This window comes from Littorina saxatilis, linkage group LG11 (assembly GCF_037325665.1).
Source record: "Littorina saxatilis isolate snail1 linkage group LG11, US_GU_Lsax_2.0, whole genome shotgun sequence".
NCBI lineage: Eukaryota > Metazoa > Mollusca > Gastropoda > Littorinimorpha > Littorinidae > Littorina > Littorina saxatilis.
Genome location: NC_090255.1, coordinates 28766603 through 28776811, shown reverse-complemented (window position 1 = coordinate 28776811; position 10209 = coordinate 28766603). Strand labels below are relative to the sequence as shown.

The 10209-nt window shown below is 41.1% G+C and overlaps 2 long non-coding RNA genes across 2 annotated transcripts in view; both read right to left on the bottom strand.

Annotated features, from left to right (window-relative positions):
- The window catches only part of LOC138980206 (uncharacterized), a 272961-nt gene that overhangs the window by 146060 nt on the left and 116692 nt on the right, over nucleotides 1-10209 (bottom strand). The gene's annotated exons all lie outside the window — the stretch shown is intronic.
- Nucleotides 1801-10209, bottom strand: part of LOC138980195 (uncharacterized) — a 9692-nt gene continuing 1283 nt past the window's right edge. Inside the window, exons 2-6 of the long non-coding RNA XR_011460263.1 lie at nucleotides 10064-10132; nucleotides 8832-8925; nucleotides 7690-7860; nucleotides 7137-7236; nucleotides 1801-3227 (exon numbers count right to left, since the gene is read on the bottom strand). This is a non-coding gene — a long non-coding RNA (uncharacterized lncRNA). The remainder of the gene's footprint in view (nucleotides 3228-7136; nucleotides 7237-7689; nucleotides 7861-8831; nucleotides 8926-10063; nucleotides 10133-10209) is intronic.

Below are 10209 nucleotides of genomic sequence, written 5' to 3'. Positions count from 1 at the left end.
GTGCGTGCGTGAGTGTGTTTGTGTGTGTTGGGGTGTGGTGTGTGTGTTTGGTACCGGCTTTGTACAGCGGGACCACCTATTTTTTCATGTTTTTTATTCATTCTGGAGCTTTAATTAAATAAACTGCCATTTCAATCACAACTCTGGTCTGGTCTTATTGTCAGTGTTGCATAAATGATTGTATGTGAGCTTGTGAACATACAAAGAAAAAAGAAAGAAACATTCTGTGTCGAAATATCTTGACTAAAAATCAGGCGGAAGACTACACCTGTTGCATTTCCTATTATGCTCAGGCAATTATAACTGAGGGCGGAAGCGACAATGATTCGTTTTCCCCCAGATAACATTATTTGTAGAGACGGAAAAGGAACACGCACATTCTGGAACTGATTTGTGTAAATAACTGAGAGGGTGTTTTGTCTGTTTTGTGAAACGGTCCTCACACATTTGCAAAGTTCCACAGTTAGGCAGCTGAATTAAAGCATTACATAATGCATAGTGTAAACTCTAGGCCTACTTCAAGGTCTTATTACTTCAAGATGCATACACGTGCTGTTGTATCTGTTAGTGCTTGCCGGACCCAGTGCTGATTAAAATGGCTTAGATTGTTACTAATTTGAAACTACAGTATGTCCTTTTACGCGTTGTGGCAACTGAATTTTGTTGGTACCGATGATTTATACAAAGACTTTTATCACAGGTTTCTTCCATATCAACATTTATATTACCTTCAAGTTCGAGTTTACCTTTACTTTCACACGAGGAGAGTCTGTGTGTGTGTGTGTGTGTGTGCGTGGCGTGTGTGCACGCTAAATATTCTTGATTTTGAACATAAGCAGTTTATCTGTCATGGAGTTGTGTGTGTTTTCATGTCTGCGTGTTCTTTTCCCCCTCCTTCCTCCTCTCTCGGCAGTCCGGCTTCAGTCATTTTATTCCTCCCCTCAAAGCAGACAAGCAGCATTGTGTTAATGTTCAGAACTTTGCCAGGTTTTTTGTTTGTTTGTTGTGCTTCTTTAATTTAGGTTGTTGTTTGTTTAAAACACTCAAACATACGCACACATCCACACGCACACTTTTACTTTTTAAGTTATAATAAGTATTGCATTCAGCCACGTTTTTTTTCTCAGTTGATATTCTGATTTTTGCCATTTTTTTGTGTAATTTGTTTTTGTTGTGCTTGTTTGATGTAGGTTTGGTGTTGTTTGTCGTTGTTTGTTTAACACACACTCAAACACACACTAACCAGACACACACACACACCACCCCACCACCACACACCACAAGATAGGTTTACACTCACTTTTTCCTCCACGTTTTAATTTTGGCAATATCATTAACCCAGGATTGCAAAGCAGGGATCATTTGTCATTTCATAACAACGTACATACAATTTCAGCTGGTCACTTCAATAAAATGTGCATCATCACAGGTTTCTGCTGGAATGACAGTGTCTTATCTGTCAACACAAAATACACACACACAAAATGAGTGTGATGCTGTATGCCTCCTAACAGATCCTAACTTCACCCTCCAAACCTCCCTGCAGATGTATGTTCTGTGCACAAAAATAACCTTTTAAAATATACAAAATGCAGACGACATTTCTACATTTGTAGTTGTGCTGCAGACCTGTTTACCCCCATAAGTGTTTTGGAGTAATGCTCAGCCCCAAAAATAGTAATCCTGGTACAAAAATAGTAATCATCCAGCATTCGTAGCCAATTACAACGCACATGACAACTGTGTCTGCGAAACGCAATAATGCACATATATCCATCATTCACAAACAAAACACATCAGTCAGTTTTTGTAGTCATCATAATGTCAAAGAAGATTACATCAAAAGCACATGCATCACTGATTCTTTTTCTTTTGCTCGTAGTAGGCCTTTTTCAGTGTGTCAAGCGCTTCTCTACTGTACTTGCGCTTGCTGAAGGTACTGAACTTGTCAAATTCAGGTGCACGGAGCCCCTGGGGCTTTTAGTCATACCTCAGGCAGCTATCTGTTAGAAGAACTACCAAGTTTCATTGACTTGCACCCAAAGAGTCAAGAACTGCGATTTTTTTACGAATCAATTTTGTACTCGGACCCGGCTGGTCTTGACCTATTTTTGGATCTAAATTTAGATCAGGTAGATCACCACATCATGCACAAAAAGACACGTCACTAGCAAACTATGTCAGACATCATCATGAGTTTGTATAAAACAAAATGGAGGCCGGAATCACTCAGTTGAATCGAACTCCGACCAAACACCACGTAATAACTAGGTTAATTTATGCACTCGCGTGAACAAGAAACTGTCGAGCTTCACAGATGTCGTCGTTGGGTAGTTTTACTACCATAGGAGGATTTTTGAACTGTAAATGCACTCAGCTGCAACAAAAACGCAAAACGAAGGCTGTAAGCTGCACTGTGCCTTTAAGTAGCTCAACACAATGATCGCAGCCCAGGGTGCTAACACAGTTTGGAAGGTCAAGGTTTTATAGTATGCTTCACTAACGGGATCTTATAAAAAAGCTAAAACATTTACCACTGAAGAAAAACCATCTCTGAACAATTCAAAATTGTCACACTACTAGTTTTACATTTTAAGGATCTTGCCTAGTGCACATCTTTTTATTATGAAACATTTGTATTGTAAACAAAAGAAAACACAATGTCTTGTGATCTGTAAATGTTCTTAATACAGGGAACTTTATACATTGTTCAAGTGAAGTACTGTACAGCCTATTTAGCTTGTTCATTTTCTCCCTATAATCTGCTACAATTCAATAAACTGCTGTAAACTTGTGTGCCCTTAAAGTAGATTTATGTCCTTCTGTGTGGGCACCTTCTTCTTCTTCTTCCTCTTCAGTGTTCAGTGTTTGCATTTGGATGTGTGCTCTCTGGCCAAGTCTTGTTGCACAGGGGTACGGGTGGCAAGAAAAGGCCACCCTCTCAGAACGTGTTGCAGAGTCTGTTCTTCCTACCCTAGCCACAGTCGCACGCTGTAGGTGCAAAACCTATCCTTTTGATGTGTACCTTCAGACAGCAGTGTTCTGTGCAAAGGCGAAAGATGGCTGTCTGTTCTGCGTGAGTAAGATGGGGCTATGGTCTTGAATGAGCTGGTAGCTGTCTGTCTTTAAAAAAAAAAAAAAATAGACATCAAAGAAGCTGCAGCACCAGCCAAGTGTTGACTGTTTTCTTTATGCGTAACCTGGTCCTGGCAGTAGCTGTTGTCCATCTGTAAACAAGCAAGATCATTATTATAATATATTGATGGTGTATTTGTTTTACCCAAAAGACGATTAAAATAACATTTAATTTTTGTTTTAGTTATGTGGCATACATGCAGTGGAACGATCATATCTTGTGATATCTTCCCTCTGAGAAAAAAACTACTATTCAAAATGTACTTTTACATACTTTTTTGTTAACTTAGGCTTTTGAAGATCCACATCCAATCCTGCCACAATGTAGGCACAATCATAGGCTAAAATTGTCAGGGTTATTTACCATCGAACTGTCCTCAACATTCTATGGCACACACACAACACACACACTCACACACACATAACTTGACTTCACTTAGGAAGGTTATGTGATGCTTAAATCATTTGTCTTGCCACTAGTTCATCACAAGTAACCACTGTGTTTATTGCTGGTATGTGCTTAAATGGAGGGATAGTCTTATCCCATGGTAAAAATTTTTTTTTTAAAAAAGCCTGGCAGGTGATGTGAGATGTGAGCCAAACTGTGTTCACGAAAAGCAGCCGGCCTTTAATAACACAAAGCTGCCTCTGTACACAATTCTGCTTTTACACATGCTATCCCTTAACTTGGATTCATACCAAAAATCAAGCCTGGTTTCATAGGAAACAGTCAGAATGTTGATTCAGCATTTAGAATGATAATCTTATTTCATGTACACGCCTTGGCAAATCTGACAATTAAGTAAGCAGAAGTTTTCTTCACGGGACGGATTTGCTCATTTTATTATGTAGCAATGCACTTCACTTGGTCACATACACCCCCCCCCCCCCCCCTCTGTGCACAGTGATAGTTTTAAACAAGGAATTCTGTAAACACAGGGGTGGTCAAATACACCCCCCCTTCCCTCTGTGCACAGTGATAGTTTTAAACAAGGAATTCTGTAAACACAGGGGTGGTCAAATACACCCCCCCCCTTCCCTCTGTGCACAGTGATAGTTTTAAACAAGGAATTCTGTAAACACAGGGGTGGTCAAATACACCCCCCCCCCTTCCCTCTGTGCACAGTGATAGTTTTAAAACAAGGAATTCTGTAAACACAGGGGTGGTCAAATACACCCCCCCTTCCCTCTGTGCACAGTGATAGTTTTAAACAAGGAATTCTGTAAACACAGGGGTGGTCAAATACACCCCCCCCCTTCCCTCTGTGCACAGTAATAGTTTTAAACAAGGAATTCTGTAAACACAGGGGTGGTCAAATACACCCCCCCCCCCCTTCCCTCTGTGCACAGTGATAGTTTTAAACAAGGAATTCTGTAAACACAGGGGTGGTCAAATACACCCCCCCCCCTTCCCTCTGTGCACAGTGATAGTTTTAAACAAGGAATTCTGTTAAACACAGGGGTGGTCAAATACACCCCCCCCCCCTTCCCTCTGTGCACAGTGATAGTTTTAAACAAGGAATTCTGTAAACACAGGGGTGGTCAAATACACCCCCCCCCTTCCCTCTGTGCACAGTGAAAGTTTTAAACAAGGAATTCTGTAAACACAGGGGTGGTCAAATACACCCCCCCCCCTTCCCTCTGTGCACAGTGATAGTTTTAAACAAGGAATTCTGTAAACACAGGGGTGGTCAAATACACCCCCCCCCCTCTTCCCTCTGTGCACAATGATAGTTTTAAACAAGGAATTCTGTAAACACAGGGGTGGTCAAATACACCCCCCCTTCCCTCTGTGCACAGTGATAGTTTTAAACAGGGAATTCTGTAAACACAGGGGTGGTCAAACACCCCCCCCCCCCCTTCCCTCTGTGCACAGTGATAGTTTTAAACAAGGAATTCTGTAAACGCAGGGGTGGTCAAATACACCCCCCCCCCCCCTTCCCTCTGTGCACAGTGATAGTTTTAAACAAGGAATTCTGTAAACACAGGGGTGGGACTCTCTTGTGATGAAAAAAGAGGAAATCCCTTTTTTTCCAGGGGGTTCGGGGGCACGTTACCCCGAATTTTGGTTAAATGGTACATTAAAATCTGTGCAATCTGACAAAAAAGACATTCTCCACACTCCCCAACCCCCCCCCCCCCCCCCCCCCCCCCCCCTCAAAATTACTATTAGTTATCAGGAGTTTTCAGTCAGCACAATTTAACTCTCAAGCCTCCAGTGTTCTGTTTCATCTCCACGTCTCTCCAAATCATTCAGTCAACAAGTCATAGATATTGTAATGAAATGTGACGCGGAAAAATAGATTACTCCAGCAGAATTCGTAAGTTGTGTCCGCGGAAATCCGCGGAAAAGTCCCACCCCTGAAACAGCACTGCATGGTGCCTTTTCCAGAAATAAATTCATCAAAAAATGTCAACTCACAACAGCAAGAGTCAGTGTGTCGATTGTTCATATGTGACAAAGTTGAGGGATGAGCTTATCCTATGTTAAAGCCTGGCCAGAACTGAGACGGTGACGAGAAGTAGTGTGCCTATAATGACACAATGCTTTCTTCGTAAGCAATTAGATTCAACATCTCAGATCTGGTCAGGCCTATACAAATGCCATCTCTCAACTTGGTCCATACAAAAATCATGAGCCTGGCTTAATTCTGTACAGAGTGGGAATTTGTTTTTCTCTTTTTCGAAATCCAAAATAAGCAAAATCAGGTCTTAAAATCAATCAATCAATATGAGGCTTATATCGCGCGTATTCCGTGGGTACAGTTCTAAGAGCAGGGATTTATTTTATCTTTTTATTTTATGCAATTTATATCGTGCACATATTCAAGGCGCAGGGATTTATTTATGCCGTGTGAGATGGAATTTTTTTACACAATACATCACGCATTCACATCGGCCAGCAGATCGCAGCCATTTCAGCGCATATCCTACTTTTCACGGCCTATTATTCCAAGTCACACGGGTATTTTGGTGGACATTTTTATCTATGCCTATACAATTTTGCCAGGAAAGACCCTTTTGTCAATCGTGAGATCTTTAACGTGCACACCCCAATGTAGTGTACATGAAGGGACCTCGGTTTTTCGTCTCATCCGAAAGACTAGCACTTGAACCCACCACCTAGGTTAGGGAAGGTGGGAGAAAATTGCCAGGGTCGAACTCGCAACCTCTCGCTTCCGAGCGCAATTGCGTTACCACTCGGCCACCCAGTCCAAGTCCAAATGGAGCAAGTCTTAAAATGGGAGTGAATTTACAGATGTTATGAACAAGAAGTCTGCGAAAACAGGGTCATTAATAGGAAGGAGTCTTAGATTGGGGTGTCTTAAAAGGGGCAGGGGTGGAGGCCACTGTAATGACCATGAAATACCGTACTTTCCGGGTCATAAGGCGCGACTTTTTTCCTTGAGTTCGACCCCTGCGTCTTGTATAACGAAGCGCCTAATCCGTGTATGAAATACGAAAAAAATCAAAGAGACCGCTTGAGTACCAGTCAAACAACTTGTGATAATGCATGTTTCAGCTACTAGGTACTGCCCTGCCTTTGATCTGGCCGCACACACAGATTTCCACTCTGTTAAACTCGGTCATTGACCCCTGGGAAGAAGGTCGTGTCTTTTAACAAGGCCACCCAGCTATCACAATGCCTTTGGTCACTGACCGGTCACTGACCCCGATGCAGGAAGTGTTTCCTCTCTCAGATATGACAGGGGAACCACCTCTCATGGCAAAAACTGGGTCATTTTGGTGCGCCCTATTGGCCCCCTGCGTCCAATGGGTGACTGGATTACATTTTTTTTTTTAAAAGAAGGGGGTGCGTCTTAGATAACAAAGCGCCTTGTCACCCGGAAAGTACGGTAATCAAAATAATACTATCAGTCATCTTATTCTCTACCAAATTTCTAGAGGTCAAGACAATGATACAGATTATTTACTTGTGTCACTGTTAGTGTCATTCTATGAATAACAGACCGATAGAAAGAGAGCTCTGTGTCTTGTACCTGGGTTCGTGCTCAGTTGCTTGAAAATGGACTTGTCAGAGGTTCTTCTTCAGCCTTACACCAGCCTACAGCGGTAGCTTCTACTTCACCAAACTTTGTTCTGAAACAAAACAAATAAAACACATCTTCAGGGTCAAGCATATGTATCAAATCATGATCACACAATTAAACCTTCTTCTTTGGTCAGTACTATTGAAGATTTGTTAATTGTTTCTTGTTCACAAAAGCACTAATCAAAAAATTGCTCCAGGGGCTTGCAACGCAGTACAATATATTACCTTACTGGGAGAATGCAAGTTTCCAGTACAAAGGACTTAACATTTCTTACATACTGCTTGACTAAAATCTTTACAAACATTGACTATATTCTATACAAGAAACACTTAACAAGGGTAAAAGGAGAAACAGAATCCGTTAGTCGCCTCTTACGACATGCTGGGGAGCATCGGGTAAATTCTTCCCCCTAACCCGCGGGGGGTTGTACAAGATAATGAAATAGAGTGAATTTTGAAGTGCATTCATAATTAAAGCCCAATCATGTGGTTTAACCTACCTAGTCTTGAAAAGCCTGTCCGAGGAAACAGATCAAGCACCCTTCCGCAGACCTTCCTGACGGAAGAGTCTTGGTTGTAACCGCTCACTTTCTAAAGTAGTCCATAAGCAGTTCCATGTGCCTATGTTATCACTGTAACCAGCTCCTTTGTGTACCTGTGATCTGGATGAGCTGCAACACATAAAACTTTCATATGAACACTATGTCAAGTATACCAGTTAGCATCCATCAAACACTGACTGACTGAGGAGCATCACAAGATCTGTTCTAAGGAGGTAACAACTATTGTCACAAAGTGTTTATGATACAGCTGCAGGCACATGGCACTGAGTGGTCAATTGGTGAGGGGGGGGGGGGGGGGCAGAAGTTCTGCTCAGTCTTGTCTGCTGATACTACACTTTGTGGTGGTGTAAGGCAGGGAATCACACCCCAACCACTGGCCCCGCCCACCTGGTGTCGAGTGCCTGTGGATACATCAGTCCCAGTCATGGCTGGCCCCCGGTTGACAACTGCCATGTACGTCATGTACGGGTACATTTACTTTGCAGTACAGATTAGTTTTCAATAGCAATGACATCATGGACGCACACCTGCCCAACGCAGACAAGGACAGCAAAATCAGGGACCAAACGTGATAAAGAGTAACTAATCGTCACAAACATCAAAATGCTTTGCATTTCTTGACCAGATAACAATCATTTCTGGGCAATTGAAGATTATTATTCCACCTACAGGCTATCACCCCCATGGCTGTTACTTGTAACACATTTCATTTCTTAAAATATGTTTTGTAAAGTAATACTGTAGTTAATAGATTTCTCTGAAAGGCACATTCCTTCTCATGAAAACAATTTGGCTCACCGTCTAAGATCTGGTCAGGCTTTAAAATGGGATAAGACATGATCTCTTAACTTGTTCACATACCCACAATGAACGGTCTGGTTGCTCTCTGCGCCAAGTGCGATTGTGTTATGAATAAATGCTGTAAAAGCTACAACTGTACTAGCTCATTTAAAAAAAAATCACAAAATGTCACTTCACCACAGCAAGCAAACAGTGTGTTTATTTCTGGTATAGAACAGACACACACATACACACACACACATACACCAAAGCAACACAAAAGCCCAAAACATGCCTACCATCTAAATGAGGAATCCAGTTCCAACTGTCTTCTGCCAATATAACACTGCCAGAGACACCATGGTGTAGAAAGTCAGTTTAAAGAGAGACTACCTGAAAGAAAAATGATACAATAATAATAAAACACCCAGTGCAATAGACATACTTGCTCGTTAAAGGCTTACTTTACCATGTAAAAACATTTTGCTTCACAGTCTCAGATCTTGTCAGGCTTTTACTTGGGATAAGATCATCCCTCTACTTGGACGAATAGCAACATAGATCAGCTTGAATGCTCTCTGTGCAGAGTGGTTTTTGTTTGTTTGTTAAAGAATTAGTTTTGTTAACAACACTGGTACCTTTTTGTGAAAATATTTCATCACACATTTTAACTCACCACAGCAAGCAGTCACTGAATATATAATTTTTTGTATGTGGCCAAGATGAGGGATTCCATGTTAAAGCATAGCCACATTATACTGTAGTGACAAGGCAAGTGGGCCTTTAAACTGTAAACTGATATATATTGTGCATTTTGACTTCTTCATAAATTATAACCCTGATGCAGGCAGTCATCAGTACATGTAGTGGTTTAGTCCCTTGAATGAGAAAAGAATGACTTTGCAAGAAAGAAACTCGGAGTCAAAGTCAAAATACCCTTTATTACAAACTATAGATTCCACAGGGTTTGAAGTTAGAAAGCTCTGAAAATAACTCTGCTATTTGAAATTGACTAATAGTATTAACTTATACCGCCATACATGATACACATGTACAGACAAATGAACTAAGGCTTGTGAAGATCTATCCATAATCCTGCTACACAAAGACACAATCATTCAGAGGTTGAAATTGCCAGGGTCATTTTCCATCCCCATGTAGCCTGGATTTAATTACTGGCATGTTTTTCAGTTAAAGAGATGTGTCACTCAGAATGACAGGAGATGGTTCACTCAATGCAGAGCATAATATAACATTGATTTCTTCATGCCATCTGATTTGCAGTTGAATTCACAGGGCGAGAAAAATTCTAGACTGTCCTCAACATTCTATGCTGACTGTAAATTGTAATTATATAATACACACCCTAGCTAACTGGTACACTAATCACTTGCTCTGGCTTACTTCTTTTTCCAACATAATAAATCTGTTATTTGTACTTTAGCCTTTTGTGGTAAAATATTCTCATTACCACCAGTTGCACTCACAAGCTATTGCACTAGTGTATTTTGGAAATGATCAAAGGACTTACTTGTGTTCTACAACAGCACCATGTCAGTGTTGCGGGAAGAATGAGGCAGGGCTTGGTAATAACTGAGACCTGCAAGTAAACAGAACATATTTAGAATCCCAGCATGTGTTATAATTTGTGTATATTTATTTTATATTATAAGGTCT